This window comes from Hyla sarda, chromosome 1 (assembly GCF_029499605.1).
Source record: "Hyla sarda isolate aHylSar1 chromosome 1, aHylSar1.hap1, whole genome shotgun sequence".
Taxonomy (NCBI): Eukaryota; Metazoa; Chordata; class Amphibia; order Anura; family Hylidae; genus Hyla; species Hyla sarda.
In genome coordinates this window covers 257,681,485-257,697,968 of record NC_079189.1, presented here as the reverse complement: position 1 = coordinate 257,697,968, position 16,484 = coordinate 257,681,485, and the positions used below count along the sequence as shown (strand labels likewise).

At 50.4% G+C, this 16,484-nt stretch overlaps 9 pseudogenes; all 9 read left to right on the top strand.

Moving 5' to 3' along the window:
- The first annotated feature begins 2,943 nt into the window (after window positions 1-2,943).
- Window positions 2,944-3,063, top strand: LOC130352141 (5S ribosomal RNA; annotated as a pseudogene).
- Window positions 3,064-3,935: 872 nt separating this feature from the next.
- LOC130313595 (5S ribosomal RNA) lies at window positions 3,936-4,055 on the top strand (annotated as a pseudogene).
- Window positions 4,056-4,926: 871 nt separating this feature from the next.
- On the top strand, window positions 4,927-5,046 carry LOC130350048 (5S ribosomal RNA; annotated as a pseudogene).
- An 82-nt stretch (window positions 5,047-5,128) lies between these two features.
- LOC130319809 (5S ribosomal RNA) lies at window positions 5,129-5,248 on the top strand (annotated as a pseudogene).
- Window positions 5,249-6,717: 1,469 nt separating this feature from the next.
- LOC130350037 (5S ribosomal RNA) lies at window positions 6,718-6,837 on the top strand (annotated as a pseudogene).
- Window positions 6,838-8,310: 1,473 nt separating this feature from the next.
- LOC130352162 (5S ribosomal RNA) lies at window positions 8,311-8,430 on the top strand (annotated as a pseudogene).
- Window positions 8,431-11,976: 3,546 nt separating this feature from the next.
- Window positions 11,977-12,096, top strand: LOC130349503 (5S ribosomal RNA; annotated as a pseudogene).
- Window positions 12,097-12,575: 479 nt separating this feature from the next.
- LOC130350026 (5S ribosomal RNA) lies at window positions 12,576-12,695 on the top strand (annotated as a pseudogene).
- Window positions 12,696-14,561: 1,866 nt separating this feature from the next.
- LOC130324804 (5S ribosomal RNA) lies at window positions 14,562-14,681 on the top strand (annotated as a pseudogene).
- Window positions 14,682-16,484: the final 1,803 nt, after the last annotated feature.

The following is a 16,484-nucleotide window of genomic DNA, read 5'->3' as shown; positions in this document are numbered from 1 at the left end:
TCGCAGACTGCTGCCCGGCAGATATCGGCATGGGAGACTGGCTGGCAATCCAAGGTGTCATTGACATTTTGCTCTGTTGCCGCCTTCTTCTCCGATTAATAAAAATATTTATTGATGCTTAAATCCACAATATACAAGGCATAAAGATGTCAACGGCCATCCTAAGCTGAACGCGCCTGCTCTCGTCAGATCGCAGACTGCTACCCAGCTTAGGGCCCAGTAAGTACCGGCATGGGAGACTGGCTGGGAATCCCGGGTGCAGTTGACATTTTGCTCTGTTGCCGCCTTCCGCTCCGATTCGGAAAATGATTTATTGATGCTTAAACGCACAGTATAAAGGGCGTGAAGCTGTCAACGGCCATTCTAAGCCTGAACGTGCCTGCTCTCGTCAGATCGCAGACTGCTACCTAGCTTAGGGCCCGGTAAGTACCAGCATGGGAGACTGGCTGGGAATCCCGGCTGCCGTTGACATTTTGCTCTGTTGCCGCCTTCCGTTCCGATTCCGAAAAGGATTTATTGATGCTTAAATGCACAGTATAAAGGGCGAGAAGCTGTAAACGGCCATCCTAAGCTGAACGCGCCTGCTCTCGTCAGATCGCAGACTGCTACCCAGCTTAGGGCCCGGTAAGTACCAGCATGGGAGACTGGCTGGGAATCCCAGGTGTCGCTGAAATTTTGTTCTGTTGCCGCCATCCGCTCCGATTCCGAAAAGGATTTATTGATGCTTAAATCCACAGTATACAGGGTATGAAGATGTCTACGGCCATCCTAAGCTGAATGCGCCTGTTCTCGTCAGATCGCAGACTGCTACCCAGCTTCGGGCCTGGTAAGTACCGGCATGGGAGACTGGCTGGGAATCCCGGTTGCCGTTGACATTTTGCTCCGATTCCGAAAATTATTTATTGATGCTTAAATCCACAGTATACAAAGTGTGAAGCTGTCAACGGCCATCCTAAGCTGAATGCGCCTGCTCTCGTCAGATTGCAGACTGCTACCCAGCTTAGGGCCCGGTAAGTACCAGCATGGGAGACTGGCTGGGAATCCCAGTTGTTGTTGACATTTTGCTCTGTAGCCGCCTTCCGCTTCGATTCCGAAAAGGATTTATTGATGCTTAAATCCACAGTATACAGGGTGTGAAGCCGTCTTTGTCTATCCTAAGCTGAATGTGCCTGTTCTTGTCAGATTGCAGACTGCTGCCCGGCAAGTACGGGCATGGGAGACTGGCTGGCAATCCAAGGAACTATTGACATTTTGCTCTGTTGCCGCCTTCCTCTCCGATTCCGAAAAGGATTTATTGATGCTTAAATGCACAGTATAAAAAGCATGAAGCTGTCAATGGCCATCCTTAGCTGAACGCGCCTGCTCTTGTCAGATCGCAGACTGCTACCCAGCTTAGGGCCTGGTAAGTACTGGCATGGGAGACTGGCTGGGAATCCCAGGTGCCTTTGACATTTTGCTCTATTGCTGCCCTCCGCTCCGATTCCGAAAAGAATTTATTGATGCTTAAATCCACAGTATGCAAGGTGTGAAGCTGTCGACGGCCATCCTAAGCTTAACGTGCCTGCTCTCGTCAGATCGCAGACTGGTACAGATCTTAGGGCCCGGTAAGTACCGGCATGGGAAACTGGCTGGGAATCCCGGCTGTCGTTGACATTTTGCTCTGTTGCCGCCTTCCGTTCCGATTCCGAAAAGGATTTATTGATGCTTAAATGCACAGTATACAAAGTATACAAAGTGTGCAAAGTGTGAAGCTGTCAACGGCCATCCTAAGCTGAACTCGCCTGCTCTCGTCAGATCGCAGACTGCTACCCAGCTTAGGGCCTGGTAAGTACTAGCATGGGAGACTGGCTGGGAATCCCGGGTGCAGTTGACATTTTAATCTGTTGCCGCCTTCCGATCCAATTCGGAAAAGGATCTATTGATGCTTAAATCCACAATATACAGGGTGTGAAGCTGTCAACGGCCATCCTAAGCCTGAACGTGCCTGCTGTCTTCAGATCGCAGACTGCTGCCCGGCAGATACCGGCATGGGAGACTGGCTGGCAATCCAAGGTGCCATTGCCATTTTGCTCTGTTGCCGCCTTCTTCTCCGATTAATAAAAATATTTATTGATGCTTAAATCCACAATATACAAGGCGTGAAGATGTCAACGGCCATCCTAAGCTGAACGCGCCTGCTCTCGTCAGATCGCAGACTGCTACCCAGCTTAGGGCCCAGTAAGTACCGGCATGGGAGACTGGCTGGGAATCCCGGGTGCAGTTGACATTATGCTCTGTTGCCGCCTTCCGTTCCGATTCCGAAAAGGATTTATTGATGCTTAAATGCACAGTATAAATAGCATGAAGCTGTCAATGGCCATCCTAAGCTGAACGCGCCTGCTCTCGTCATATCGCAGACTGCTACCCAGCTTAGGGCCCAGTAAGTACCGGCATGGGAGACTGGCTGGGAATCCCGGGTGCAGTTGACATCTTGCTCTGTTGCCGCCTTCCCTTCCGATTCCGAAAAGGATTTATTGATGCTTAAATGCACAGTATAAAAATCATGAAGCTGTCAATGGCCATCCTAAGCTGAACGCGCCTGCTCTCGTCAGATCGCAGACTGCTACCCAGCTTAGGGCCCAGTAGGTACTGGCATGGGAGACTGGCTGGGAATCCCAGGTGCAGTTGACATTTTAATCTGTTGCAGCCTTCCGCTCCGATTCGGAAAAGGATTTATTGATGCTTAAATCCACAATACACAAGGTGTGAAGCTGTCAACGGCCATCCTAAGCCTGAACGTGCCTGCCCTCCTCAGATCGCAGACTACTGCCCGGCAGTTACCGGCATGGGAGACTGGCTGGCAATCCAAGGTGCCATTGACATTTTGCTCTGTTGCCGCCTTCCTCTTCGATTAATAAAAATATTTATTGATGCTTAAATCAACAATATACAAGGCATGAAGCTGTCAACGGCCATCCTAAGCTGAACGCGCCTGCTCTCGTCAGATCGCAGACTGCTACCCAGCTTCGGGCCTGGTAAGTACCAGCATGGGAGACTGGCTGGGAATTCCGGGTGCAGTTGACATTTTGCTCTGTTTCTGCTCCGATTCCGAAAATTATTTATTGATGCTTAAATCCACAGTATACAAAGTGTGAAGCTGTCAACGGCCATCCTAAGCTGAACGCGCCTGTGCTCGTCAGATAGCAGACTGCTACCCAGCTTAGGGCCTGGTATGTACCAACATGGGAGACTGGCTGGGAATCCCGGGTGCAGTTGACATTTTAATCTGTTGCCGCCTTCCGCTCCGATTCGGAAAAGGATTTATTGATGCTTAAATCCACAATATACAGGGTGTGAAGCTGTCAACGGCCATCCTAAGCCTGAACGTGCCTGCTCTCCTCAGATCGCAGACTGCTGCCTGGCAGTTACCGGCATGGGAGACTGGCTGGCAATCCAAGGTGCCATTGACATTTTGCTCTGTTGCCGCCTTCCTCTCCGATTAATAAAAATATTTATTGATGCTTAAATCCACAATATACAAGGCGTGAAGATGTCAACGGCCATCCTAAGCTGAACACGCCTGCTGTCGTCAGATCGCAGACGGCTACCCAGCTTAGGGCCCGGTAAGTACTGGCATGGGAGACTGGCTGGGAATCCCGGGTGCCGTTGACATTTTGCTCTATTGCTGCCTTCCGCTCCAATTCCGAAAAGAATTTATTGATGCTTAAATCCACAGTATACAAGGTGTGAAGCTGTCGACGGCCATCCTAAGCTTAACGCGCCTGCTCTCGTCAGATCGCAGACTGGTACAGATCTTAGGGCCCGGTAATTACCGGCATGGGACACTGGCTGGGAATCCCGGCTGCCGTTGACATTTTGCTCTGTTGCCGCCTTCCGTTCCGATTCTGAAAAGGATTTATTGATGCTTAAATGCACAGTATAAAGGGCGAGAAGCTGTCAACGGCCATCCTAAGCTGAACGCGCCTGCTCTCGTCAGATCGCAGACTGCTACCCAGCTTAGGGCCCGGTAAGTACCAGCATGGGAGACTGGCTGGGAATCCCAGGTGTCGTTGACATTTTGCTCTGTTGCCGCCTTACGCTCCGATTCCGAAAAGGATTTATTGATGCTTAAATCCACAGTATACAGGGTGTGCAGATGTCTACGGCCATCCTAAGCTGAATGCGCCTGTTCTCGTCAGATCGCAGACTGCTACCCAGCTTCGGGCCTGGTAAGTACCAGCATGGGAGACTGGCTGGGAATCCCGAGTGCAGTTGACATTTTGCTCCGATTCCGAAAATAATTTATTGATGCTTAAATCCACAGTATACAAAGTGTGAAGCTGTCAACAGCCATCCTAAGCTGAACGTGCCTGCTCTCGTCAGATTGCAGACTGCTACCCAGCTTAGGGCCTGGTAAGTACCAGCATGGGAGACTGGCTGGAATCCTGGGTGCAGTTGACATTTTAATCTGTTGCCGCCATCCGCTCCGATTCGGAAAAGGATTTATTGATGCTTAAATCCACAATATACAACACGTAAAGATGTCAACGGCCATCCTAAGCTGAACGCGCCTGCTCTCGTCAGATTGCAGACTGCTACCCAGTTTAGGGCCCAGTAAGTACCGGCATGGGAGACTGGCTGGGAATCCCGGGTGCAGTTGACATTTTGCTCTGTTGCCGCCTTCCTCTCCGATTCCGAAAAGGATTTATTGGTGCTTAAATGCGCAGTATAAAAATCATGAAGCTGTCAATGGCCATCCTAAGCTGAACGCGCCTGCTCTCGTCACATCGCAGACTGCTACCCAGCTTAGGGCCTGGTAAGTACTGGCATGGGAGACTGGCTGGGAATCCCGGTTGCCGTTGACATTTTGCTCTGTTGCCGCCTTCCGTTCCGATTCCGAAAAGGATTTATTGATGCTTAAATGCACAGTATACAAAGTGTGAAGCTGTCAACGGCCATCCTAAGCTGAACGCGCCTGCTCTCGTCAGATCGCAGACTGCTACCCAGCTTAGGGCCTGGTAAGTACCAGCATGGGAGACTGGCTGGGAATCCCGGGTGCAGTTGACATTTTAATCTGTTGCTGCCTTCCGCTCCGATTCGGAAAAGGATTTATTGATGCTTAAATGCACAGTATAAAGGGCGTGAAGCTGTCAACGGCCATCCTAAGCTGAACGCGCCTGCTCTCGTCAGATCGCAGACTGCTACCCAGCTTAGGGCCCGGTAAGTACCAGCATGGGAGACTGGCTGGGAATCCCAGGTGTTGTTGACATTTTGCTCTGTAGCCGCCTTCCGCTTCGATTTCGAAAATGATTTATTGATGCTTAAATCCACAGTATACAGGGTGTGAAGCCGTCTACGGCTATCCTAAGCTGAATGTGCCTGTTCTTGTCAGATCGCAGACTGCTGCCCGGCAAGTACAGGCATGGGAGACTGGCTGGGAATCCAAGGTGCTATTGACATTTTGCTCTGTTGCCGCCTTCCTTTCCGATTCCGAAAAGGATTTATTGATGCTTAAATGCACAGTATAAAGGGCGTGATGCTGTTAACGGCCATCCTAAGCTGAACGCGCCTGCTCTCATCAGATCGCAGACTGCTACCAAGCTTAGGGCCCGGTAAGTACCAGCATGGGAGACTGGCTGGGAATCCCAGGTGTTGTTGACATTTTGCTCTGTAGCCGCCTTCCGCTCCGATTCCGTAAAGGATTTATTGATGCTTAAATCCACAGTATACAGGGTTTGAAGCCGTCTACGGCTATCCTAAGCTGAATGTGCCTGTTCTTGTCAGATCGCAGACTGCTGCCCGGCAAGTACGGGCATGGGAGACTGGCTGGCAATCCAAGGTGCTATTGACATTTTGCTCTGTTGCCGCCTTCCGTTCCGATTCCGAAAAGGATTTATTGATGCTTAAATGCACAGTATAAAAAGCATGAAGCTGTCAATGGCCATCCTAAGCTGAACGCGCCTGCTCTTGTCAGATCGCAGACTGCTACCCAGCTTAGGGCCTGGTAAGTACTGGCATGGGAGACTGGCTGGGAATCCCAGGTGCCTTTGACATTTTGCTCTGTAGCCGCCTTCCGCTTCGATTTCGAAAAGGATTTATTGATGCTTAAATCCACAGTATACAGGGTGTGAAGCCGTCTTTGTCTATCCTAAGCTGAATGTGCCTGTTCTTGTCAGATTGCAGACTGCTGCCCGGCAAGTACGGGCATGGGAGACTGGCTGGCAATCCAAGGAACTATTGACATTTTGCTCTGTTGCCGCCTTCCTCTCCGATTCCGAAAAGGATTTATTGATGCTTAAATGCACAGTATAAAAAGCATGAAGCTGTCAATGGCCATCCTAAGCTGAACGCGCCTGCTCTTGTCAGATCGCAGACTGCTACCCAGCTTAGGGCCTGGTAAGTACTGGCATGGGAGACTGGCTGGGAATCCCAGGTGCCTTTGACATTTTGCTCTATTGCTGCCCTCCGCTCCGATTCCGAAAAGAATTTATTGATGCTTAAATCCACAGTATGCAAGGTGTGAAGCTGTCAACGGCCATCCTAAGCTTAACGTGCCTGCTCTCGTCAGATCGCAGACTGGTACAGATCTTAGGGCCCGGTAAGTACCGGCATGGGAAACTGGCTGGGAATCCCGGCTGTCGTTGACATTTTGCTCTGTTGCCGCCTTCCGTTCCGATTCCGAAAAGGATTTATTGATGCTTAAATGCACAGTATACAAAGTGTGCAAAGTGTGAAGCTGTCAACGGCCATCCTAAGCTGAACGCGCCTGCTCTCGTCAGATCGCAGACTGCTACCCAGCTTAGGGCCTGGTAAGTACCAGCATGGGAGACTGGCTGGGAATCCCGGGTGCAGTTGACATTTTAATCTGTTGCCGCCTTCCGATCCAATTCGGAAAAGGATCTATTGATGCTTAAATCCACAATATACAGGGTGTGAAGCTGTCAACGGCCATCCTAAGACTGAACGTGCCTGCTGTCTTCAGATCGCAGACTGCTACCCGGCAGATACCGGCATGGGAGACTGGCTGGCAATCCAAGGTGCCATTGACATTTTGCTCTGTTGCCGCCTTCTTCTCCGATTAATAAAAATATTTATTGATGCTTAAATCCACAATATACAAGGCGTAAAGATGTAAACGGCCATCCTAAGCTGAACGCGCCTGCTCTCGTCAGATCGCAGACTGCTACCCATCTTAGGACCCAGTAAGTACCGGCATGGGAGACTGGCTGGGAATCCCGGGTGCAGTTGACATTTTGCTCTGTTGCCGCCTTCCGCTCCGATTCGGAAAATGATTTATTGATGCTTAAACGCACAGTATAAAGGGCGTGAAGCTGTCAACGGCCATCCTAAGCTAAACGTGCCTGCTCTCGTCAGATCGCAGACTGCTATCTAGCTTAGGGCCTGGAAAGTACCAGCATGGGAAACTGGCTGGGAATCCCAGGTGTTGTTGACATTTTGCTCTGTAGCCGCCTTCCGCTCCGAATCCGAAAAGGATTTATTGATGCTTAAATCCACAGTATACAGGGTGTGAAGCCGTCTACGGCTATCCTAAGCTCAATGTGCCTGTTCTTGTCAGATCGCAGACTGCTGCCCGGCAAGTACGGGCATGGGAGACTGGCTGGCAATCCAAGGTGCTATTGACATTTTGCTCTGTTGCCGCCTTCCTCTCCGATTTCGAAAAGGATTTATTGATGCTTAAATGCACAGTATAAAAAGCATGAAGCTGTCAATGGCCATCCTAATCTGAACGCGCCTGCTCTCGTCAGATCGCAGACTGCTATCCAGCTTAGGGCCCAGTAAGTACTGGCATCGGAGACTGGCTGGGAATCCCGGGTGCCGTTGACATTTTGCTCTATTGCTGCCTTCCGCTCCGATTCCGAAAAGAATTTATTGATGCTTAAATCCACAGTATACAAGGTGTGAAGCTGTCGACGGCCATCCTAAGCTTAACGCGCCTGCTCTCGTCAGATCGCAGACTGGTACAGATCTTAGGGCCCGGTAAGTACCGGCATGAGACACTGGCTGGGAATCCCGGCTGCCGTTGACATTTTGCTCTGTTGCCGCCTTCCGTTCCGGTTCCGAAAAGGATTTATTGATGCTTAAATGCACAGTATAAAGGGCGAGAAGCTGTAAACGGCCATCCTAAGATGAACGCGCCTGCTCTCGTCAGATCGCAGACTGGTACAGATCTTAGGGCCCGGTAAGTACCGGCATGGGACACTGGCTGGGAATCCCGGCTGCCGTTGACATTTTGCTCTGTTGCCGCCTTACGCTCCGATTCCGAAAAGGACTTATTGATGCTTAAATTCACAGTATACAGGGTGTGAAGATGTCTACGGCCATCCTAAGCTGAATGCGCCTGTTCTCGTCAGATCGCAGACTGCTACCCAGCTTCGGGCCTGGTAAGTACCAGCATGGGAGACTGCCTGGGAATCCCGGCTGCCGTTGACATTTTGCTCTGTTTCTGCTCCGATTCCGAAAATTATTTATTGATGCTTAAATCCACAGTATACAAAGTGTGAAGCTGTCAACGGCCATCCTAAGCTGAACGCGCCTGCTCTCATCAGATCGCAGTCTGCTACCCAGCTTAGGGCCCGGTAAGTACCAGCATTGTAGACTGGCTGGGAATCCCGGGTGCAGTTGACATTTTAATCTGTTGCCACCTTCCGCTCCGATTCGGAAAAGGATTTATTGATGCTTAAATCCACAATATACAGGGTGTGAAGCTGTCAACGGCCATCCTAAGCCTGAACATGCCTGCTCTCCTCATATCGCAGACTGCTGCCCGGCAGTTATCGGCATGGGAGACTGGCTGGCAATCCAAGGTGCCATTGACATTTTGCTCTGTTGCCGCCTTCCTCTCCGATTCCGAAAATTATTTATTGATGCTTAAATCCACAGTATACAAAGTGTGAAGCTGTCAACGGCCATTCTAAGCTGAACGCGCCTGCTCTCGTCAGATCGCAGACTGCTACCAATCTTAGGGCCTGGTAAGTACCAGCATGGGAGACTGGCTGGGAATCCCAGGTGTTGTTGACATTTTGCTCTGTAGCCGCCTTACGCTTCGATTCCGAAAAGGATTTATTGATGCTTAAATCCACAGTATACAGGGTGTGAAGCCGTCTACGGCTATCCTAAGCTGAATGTGCCTGTTCTTGTCAGATCGCAGACTGCTGCCCGGCAAGTACGGGCACGGGAGACTGGCTGGCAATCCAAGGTGCTATTGACATTTTGCTCTGTTGCCGCCTTCCTCTCCGATTCCGAAAAGGATTTATTGATGCTTAAATGCACAGTATAAAAAGCATGAAGCTGTCAATGGCCATCGTAAGCTGAACGCGCCTGCTCTCGTCAGATCGCAGACTGCTACCCAGCTTAGGGCCCGGTAAGTACTGGCATGGGAGACTGGCTGGGATTCCCAGGTGCCGTTGACATTTTGCTCTATTGCTGCCTTCCGCTCCGATTCCGAAAATAATTTATTGATGCTTAAATCCACAGTATACAAGGTGTGAAGCTGTCGACGGCCATCCTAAGCTTAACGCGCCTGCTCTCGTCAGATCGCAGACTGGTACAGATCTTAGGGCCCGGTAAGTACCGGCATGGGACACTGGCTGGGAATCCCGGCTGCCGTTGACATTTTGCTCTGTTGCCGCCTTCCGTTCCGATTCCGAAAAGGATTTATTGATGCTTAAATCCACAGTATACAGGGCATGAAGATGTCTATGGCCATCCTAAGCTGAATGCGCCTGTTCTCATCAAATCGCAGACTGCTACCCAGCTCCGGACCTGGTAAGTACCAGCATGGGAGACTGACTGGGAATCCCGGGTGCAGTTGACATTTTGCTCTGTTTCTGCTCCGATTCCGAAAATTATTTATTGATGCTTAAATCCACAGTATACAAAGTGTGAAGCTGTCAACGGCCATCCTAAGCCTGAACGTGCCTGCTCTCCTCAGGTCGCAGACTGCTACCCAGCTTAGGGCCCAGTAAGTACCGGCATGGGTGACTGGCTGGGAATCCCGAGTGCAGTTGACATTTTGCTCTGTTGCCGCCTTCCGTTCCGATTCTGAAAAGGATTTATTGATGCTTAAATGCACAGTATAAAAAGCATGAAGCTGTCAATGGCCATCCTAAGCTGAACGCGCCTGCTCTCTTTCCGATCCAATTCGGAAAAGGATCTATTGATGCTTAAATCCACAATATACAGGGTGTGAAGCTGTCAACGGCCATCCTAAGTCTGAACGTGCCTGCTGTCCTCAGATCGCAGACTGCTGCCCGGCAGATACCGGCATGGGAGACTGGCTGGCAATCCAAGGTGCCATTGACATTTTGCTCTGTTGCCGCCTTCTTCTCCGATTAATAAAAATATTTATTGATGCTTAAATCCACAATATACAAGGCATAAAGATGTCAACGGCCATCCTAAGCTGAACGCGCCTGCTCTCGTCAGATCGCAGACTGCTACCCAGCTTAGGGCCCAGTAAGTAGCGGCATGGGAGACTGGCTGGGAATCCTGGGTGCAGTTGACATTTTGCTCTGTTGCCGCCTTCCGCTCCGATTCGGAAAATGATTTATTGATGCTTAAATGCACAGTATAAAGGGCGTGAAGCTGTCAACGGCCATCCTAAGCTGAACGTGCCTGCTCTCGTAAAATCGCACACTGCTACCTAGCTTAGGGCCCGGTAAGTACCAGCATGGGAGACTGGCTGGGAATCCCAGGTGTTGTTGACATTTTGCTCTGTAGCCGCCCTCCGCTCCGATTCCGAAAAGGATTTATTGATGCTTAAATCCACAGTATACAGGGTGTGAAGCCATCTACGGCTATCCTAAGCTGAATGTGCCTGTTCTTGTCAGATCGCAGACTGCTGCCCGGCAAGTACGGGCACGGGAGACTGGCTGGCAATCCAAGGTGCTATTGACATTTTGCTCTGTTGCCGCCTTCCTCTCCGATTCCGAAAAGGATTTATTGATGCTTAAATGCACAGTATAAAAAGCATGAAGCTGTCAATGGCCATCCTAATCTGAACGCGCCTGCTCTCGTCAGATCGCAGACTGCTACCCAGATTAGGGCCCAGTAAGTACTGGCATGGGAGACTGGCTGGGAATCCCGGGTGCCGTTGACATTTTGCTCTATTGCTGCCTTCCGCTCCGATTCCGAAAAGAATTTATTGATGCTTAAATCCACAGTATACAAGGTGTGAAGCTGTCGACGGCCATCCTAAGCTTAACGCGCCTGCTCTCGTCAGATCGCAGACTGGTACAGATCTTAGGGCCCGGTAAGTACCGGCATGAGACACTGGCTGGGAATCCCGGCTGCCGTTGACATTTTGCTCTGTTGCCTCCTTCCGTTCCGATTCCGAAAAGGATTTATTGATGCTTAAATGCACAGTATAAAGGGCGAGAAGCTGTAAACGGCCATCCTATGCTGAACGCGCCTGCTTTCGTCAGATCGCAGACTGCTACCCAGCTTAGGGCCAGGTAAGTACCAGCATGGGAGACTGGCTGGGAATCCCAGGTGTCGTTGACATTTTGTTCTGTTGCCGCCATCCGCTCCGATTCCGAAAAGGATTTATTGATGCTTAAATCCACAGTATACAGGGTGTGAAGGTGTCTACGGCCATCCTAAGCTGAAAGCGCCTGCTCTCGTCAGATTGTAGACTGCTACCCAGCTTAGGGCCCGGTAAGTACCAGCATGGGAGACTGGCTGGGAATCCCAGGTGTTGTTGACATTTTGCTCTGTAGCCGCCTTCCGCTTCGATTCCGAAAAGGATTTATTGATGCTTAAATCCACAGTATACAGGGTGTGAAGCCGTCTTTGTCTATCCTAAGCTGAATGTGCCTGTTCTTGTCAGATTGCAGACTGCTGCCCGGCAAGTACGGGCATGGGAGACTGGCTGGCAATCCAAGGAACTATTGACATTTTGCTCTGTTGCCGCCTTCCTCTCCGATTCCGAAAAGGATTTATTGATGCTTAAATGCACAGTATAAAAAGCATGAAGCTGTCAATGGCCATCCTAAGCTGAACGCGCCTGCTCTCGTCAGATCGCAGATTGCTACCCAGCTTAGGGCCCGGTAAGTACTGGCATGGGAGACTGGCTGGGAATCCCAGGTGCCGTTGACATTTTGCTCTATTGCTGCCCTCCGCTCCGATTCCGAAAATAATTTATTGATGCTTAAATCAACAGTATACAAGGTGTGAAGCTGTCGGCGGCCATCCTAAGCTTAACGCGCCTGCTCTCGTCAGATCGCAGACTGGTACAGATCTTAGGGCCCGGTAAGTACCGGCATGAGACACTGGCTGGGAATCCCGGCTGCCGTTGACATTTTGCTCTGTTGCCGCCTTCCGTTCCGATTCCGAAAAGGATTTATTGATGCTTAAATCCACAGTATACAGGGCATGAAGATGTCTTTGGCCATCCTAAGCTGAATGCGCCTGTTCTCATCAGATCGCAGACTGCTACCCAGCTTCGGACCTGGTAAGTACCAGCATGGGAGACTGACTGGGAATCCCGGGTGCAGTTGACATTTTGCTCTGTTTCTGCTCCGATTCCGAAAATTATTTATTGATGCTTAAATCCACAGTATACAAAGTGTGAAGCTGTCAACGGCCATCCTAAGCTGAACGCGCCTGCTCTCGTCAGATCGCAGACTGCTACCCAGCTTAGGGCCTGGTAAGTACCAGCATGGGAGACTGGCTGGGAATCCCGGGTGCAGTTGACATTTTAATCTGTTGCCGCCTTCCGCTCCGATTCGGAAAAGGATTTATTGATGCTTAAATCCACAATATACAGGGTGTGAAGCTGTCAACGGCCATCCTAAGCCTGAACGTGCCTGCTCTCCTCAGGTCGCAGACTGCTGCCCGGCAGTTAACGGCATGGGAGACTGGCTGGCAATCCAAGGTGCCATTGACATTTTGCTCTGTTGCCGCCTTCCTCTCCGATTAATAAAAATATTTATTGATGCTTAAATCCACAATTTACAAGGCGTGAAGATGTCAACGGCCATCCTAAGCTGAACGCGCCTGCTCTCATCAGATCGCAGACTGCTACCCAGCTTAGGGCCCAGTAAGTACCGGCATGGGTGACTGGCTGGGAATCCCGAGTGCAGTTGACATTTTGCTCTGTTGCCGCCTTCCGTTCTGATTCCGAAAATGATTTATTGATGCTTAAATGCACAGTATAAAAAGCATGAAGCTGTCAATGGCCATCCTAAGCTGAACGCGCCTGCTCTCGTCAGATCGCAGACTGCTACCCAGCTTAGGGCCTGGTAAGTACCAGCATGGGAGACTGGCTGGGAATCCCGGGTGAAGTTGACATTTTAATCTGTTGCCGCCTTCCGATCCAATTCGGAAAAGGATCTATTGATGCTTAAATCCACAATATACAGGGTGTGAAGCTGTCAACGGCCATCCTAAGCCTGAACGTGCCTGCTGTCCTCAGATCGCAGACTGCTGCCAGGCAGATACCGGCATGGGAGACTGGCTGGCAATCCAAGGTGCCATTGACATTTTGCTCTGTTGCCGCCTTCTTCTCCGATTAATAAAAATATTTATTGATGCTTAAATCCACAATATACAAGGCGTAAAGATGTCAACGGCCATCCTAAGCTGAACGCGCCTGCTCTCGTCAGATCGCAGACTGCTACCCAGCTTAGGGCCCAGTAAGTACCGGCATGGGAGACTGGCTGGGAATCCTGGGTGCAGTTGACATTTTGCTCTGTTGCCGCCTTCCGCTCCGATTCGGAAAATGATTTATTGATGCTTAAACGCACAGTATAAAGGGCGTGAAGCTGTCAACGGCCATCCTAAGCTGATCGTGCCTGCTCTCGTCAGATCGCAGACTGCTACCTAGCTTAGGGCCCGGTAAGTACCAGCATGGGAGACTGGCTGGGAATCCCAGGTGTTGTTGACATTTTGCTCTGTAGCCGCCTTCCGCTCCGATTCCGAAAAGGATTTATTGATGCTTAAATCCACAGTATACAGGCTGTGAAGCCATCTACGGCTATCCTAAGCTGAATGTGCCTGTTCTTGTCAGATCGCAGACTGCTGCCCGGCAAGTACGGGCACGGGAGACTGGCTGGCAATCCAAGGTGCTATTGACATTTTGCTCTGTTGCCGCCTTCCTCTCCGATTCCGAAAAGGATTTATTGATGCTTAAATGCACAGTATAAAAAGCATGAAGCTGTCAATGGCCATCCTAATCTCAACGCGCCTGCTCTCGTCAGATCGCAGACTGCTACCCAGATTAGGGCCCAGTAAGTACTGGCATGGGAGACTGGCTGGGAATCCCGGGTGCCGTTGACATTTTGCTCTATTGCTGCCTTCCGCTCCGATTCCGAAAAGAATTTATTGATGCTTAAATCCACAGTATACAAGGTGTGAAGCTGTCGACGGCCATCCTAAGCTTAACGCGCCTGCTCTCGTCAGATCGCAGACTGCTACCCAGCTTAGGGCCCAGTAAGTACCGGCATGGGAGACTGGCTGGGAATCCCGGGTGCAGTTGACATTTTGCTCTGTTGCCGCCTTCCTCTCCGATTCCGAAAAGGATTTACTGATGCTTAAATGCACAGTATAAAAAGCATGAAGCTGTCAACGGCCATCCTAAGCTGAACGCGCCTGCTCTCGTCAGATCGCAGACTGCTACCCAGCTTAGGGCCCGGTAAGTACTGGCAGGGGAGACTGGCTGGGAATCCCAGGTGCCGTTGACATTTTGCTCTATTGCTGCCTTCCGCTCCGATTCCGAAAAGAATTTATTGATGCTTAAATCCACAGTATACAAAGTGTGAAGCTGTCGACGGCCATCCTAAGCTTAACGCGCCTGCTCTTGTCAGATCGCAGACAGGTACAGATCTTAGGGCCCGGTAAGTACCGGCATGGGACACTGGCTGGGAATCCCGGCTGCCGTTGACATTTTGCTCTGTTGCCGCCTTCCGTTTCCAATTCCGAAAAGGATTTATTGATGCTTAAGTGCACGGTATAAAGGGCGAGAAGCTGTCAACGGCCTTAATAAGCTGAACGCGCCTGCTCTCGTCAGATTGCAGACTGCTACCCAGTTTAGGGCCCGGTAAGTACCAGCATGGGAGACTGGCTGGGAATCCCAGGTGTCGTTGACATTTTGCTCTGTTGCCGCCTTCTTCTCCGATTAATAAAAATATTTATTGATGCTTAAATCCACAATATACAAGGCGTAAAGATGTCAACGGCCATCCTAAGCTGAACGTGCCTGCTCTCGTAAAATCGCAGACTGCTACCTAGCTTAGGGCCCGGTAAGTACCAGCATGGGAGACTGGCTGGGAATCCCAGGTGTTGTTGACATTTTGCTCTGTAGCCGCCCTCCGCTCCGATTCCGAAAAGGATTTATTGATGCTTAAATCCACAGTATACAGGGTGTGAAGCCATCTACGGCTATCCTAAGCTGAATGTGCCTGTTCTTGTCAGATCGCAGACTGCTGCCCGGCAAGTACGGGCACGGGAGACTGGCTGGCAATCCAAGGTGCTATTGACATTTTGCTCTGTTGCCGCCTTCCTCTCCGATTCCGAAAAGGATTTATTGATGCTTAAATGCACAGTATAAAAAGCATGAAGCTGTCAATGGCCATCCTAATCTGAACGCGCCTGCTCTCGTCAGATCGCAGACTGCTACCCAGATTAGGGCCCAGTAAGTACTGGCATGGGAGACTGGCTGGGAATCCCGGGTGCCGTTGACATTTTGCTCTATTGCTGCCTTCCGCTCCGATTCCGAAAAGAATTTATTGATGCTTAAATCCACAGTATACAAGGTGTGAAGCTGTCGACGGCCATCCTAAGCTTAACGCGCCTGCTCTCGTCAGATCGCAGACTGGTACAGATCTTAGGGCCCGGTAAGTATCGGCATGAGACACTGGCTGGGAATCCCGGCTGCCGTTGACATTTTGCTCTGTTGCCTCCTTCCGTTCCGATTCCGAAAAGGATTTATTGATGCTTAAATGCACAGTTTAAAGGGCGAGAAGCTGTAAACGGCCATCCTAAGCTGAACGCGCCTGCTTTCGTCAGATCGCAGACTGCTACCCAGCTTAGGGCCAGGTAAGTACCAGCATGGGAGACTGGCTGGGAATCCCAGGTGTCGTTGACATTTTGTTCTGTTGCCGCCATCCGCTCCGATTCCGAAAAGGATTTATTGATGCTTAAATCCACAGTATACAGGGTGTGAAGGTGTCTACGGCCATCCTAAGCTGAATGCGCCTGTTCTCGTCAGATCGCAGACTGCTACCCAGCTTTGGGCCTGGTAAGTACCGGCATGGGAGTCTGGCTGGGAATACCGGCTGCCGTTGACATTTTGCTCCGATTTCGAAAATTATTTATTGATGCTTAAATCCACAGTATACAAAGTGTGAAGCTGTCAACGGCCATCCTAAGCTGAAAGCGCCTGCTCTCGTCAGATTGTAGACTGCTACCCAGCTTAGGGCCCGGTAAGTACCAGCATGGGAGACTGGCTGGGAATCCCAGGTGTTGTTGACATTTTGCTCTGTAGC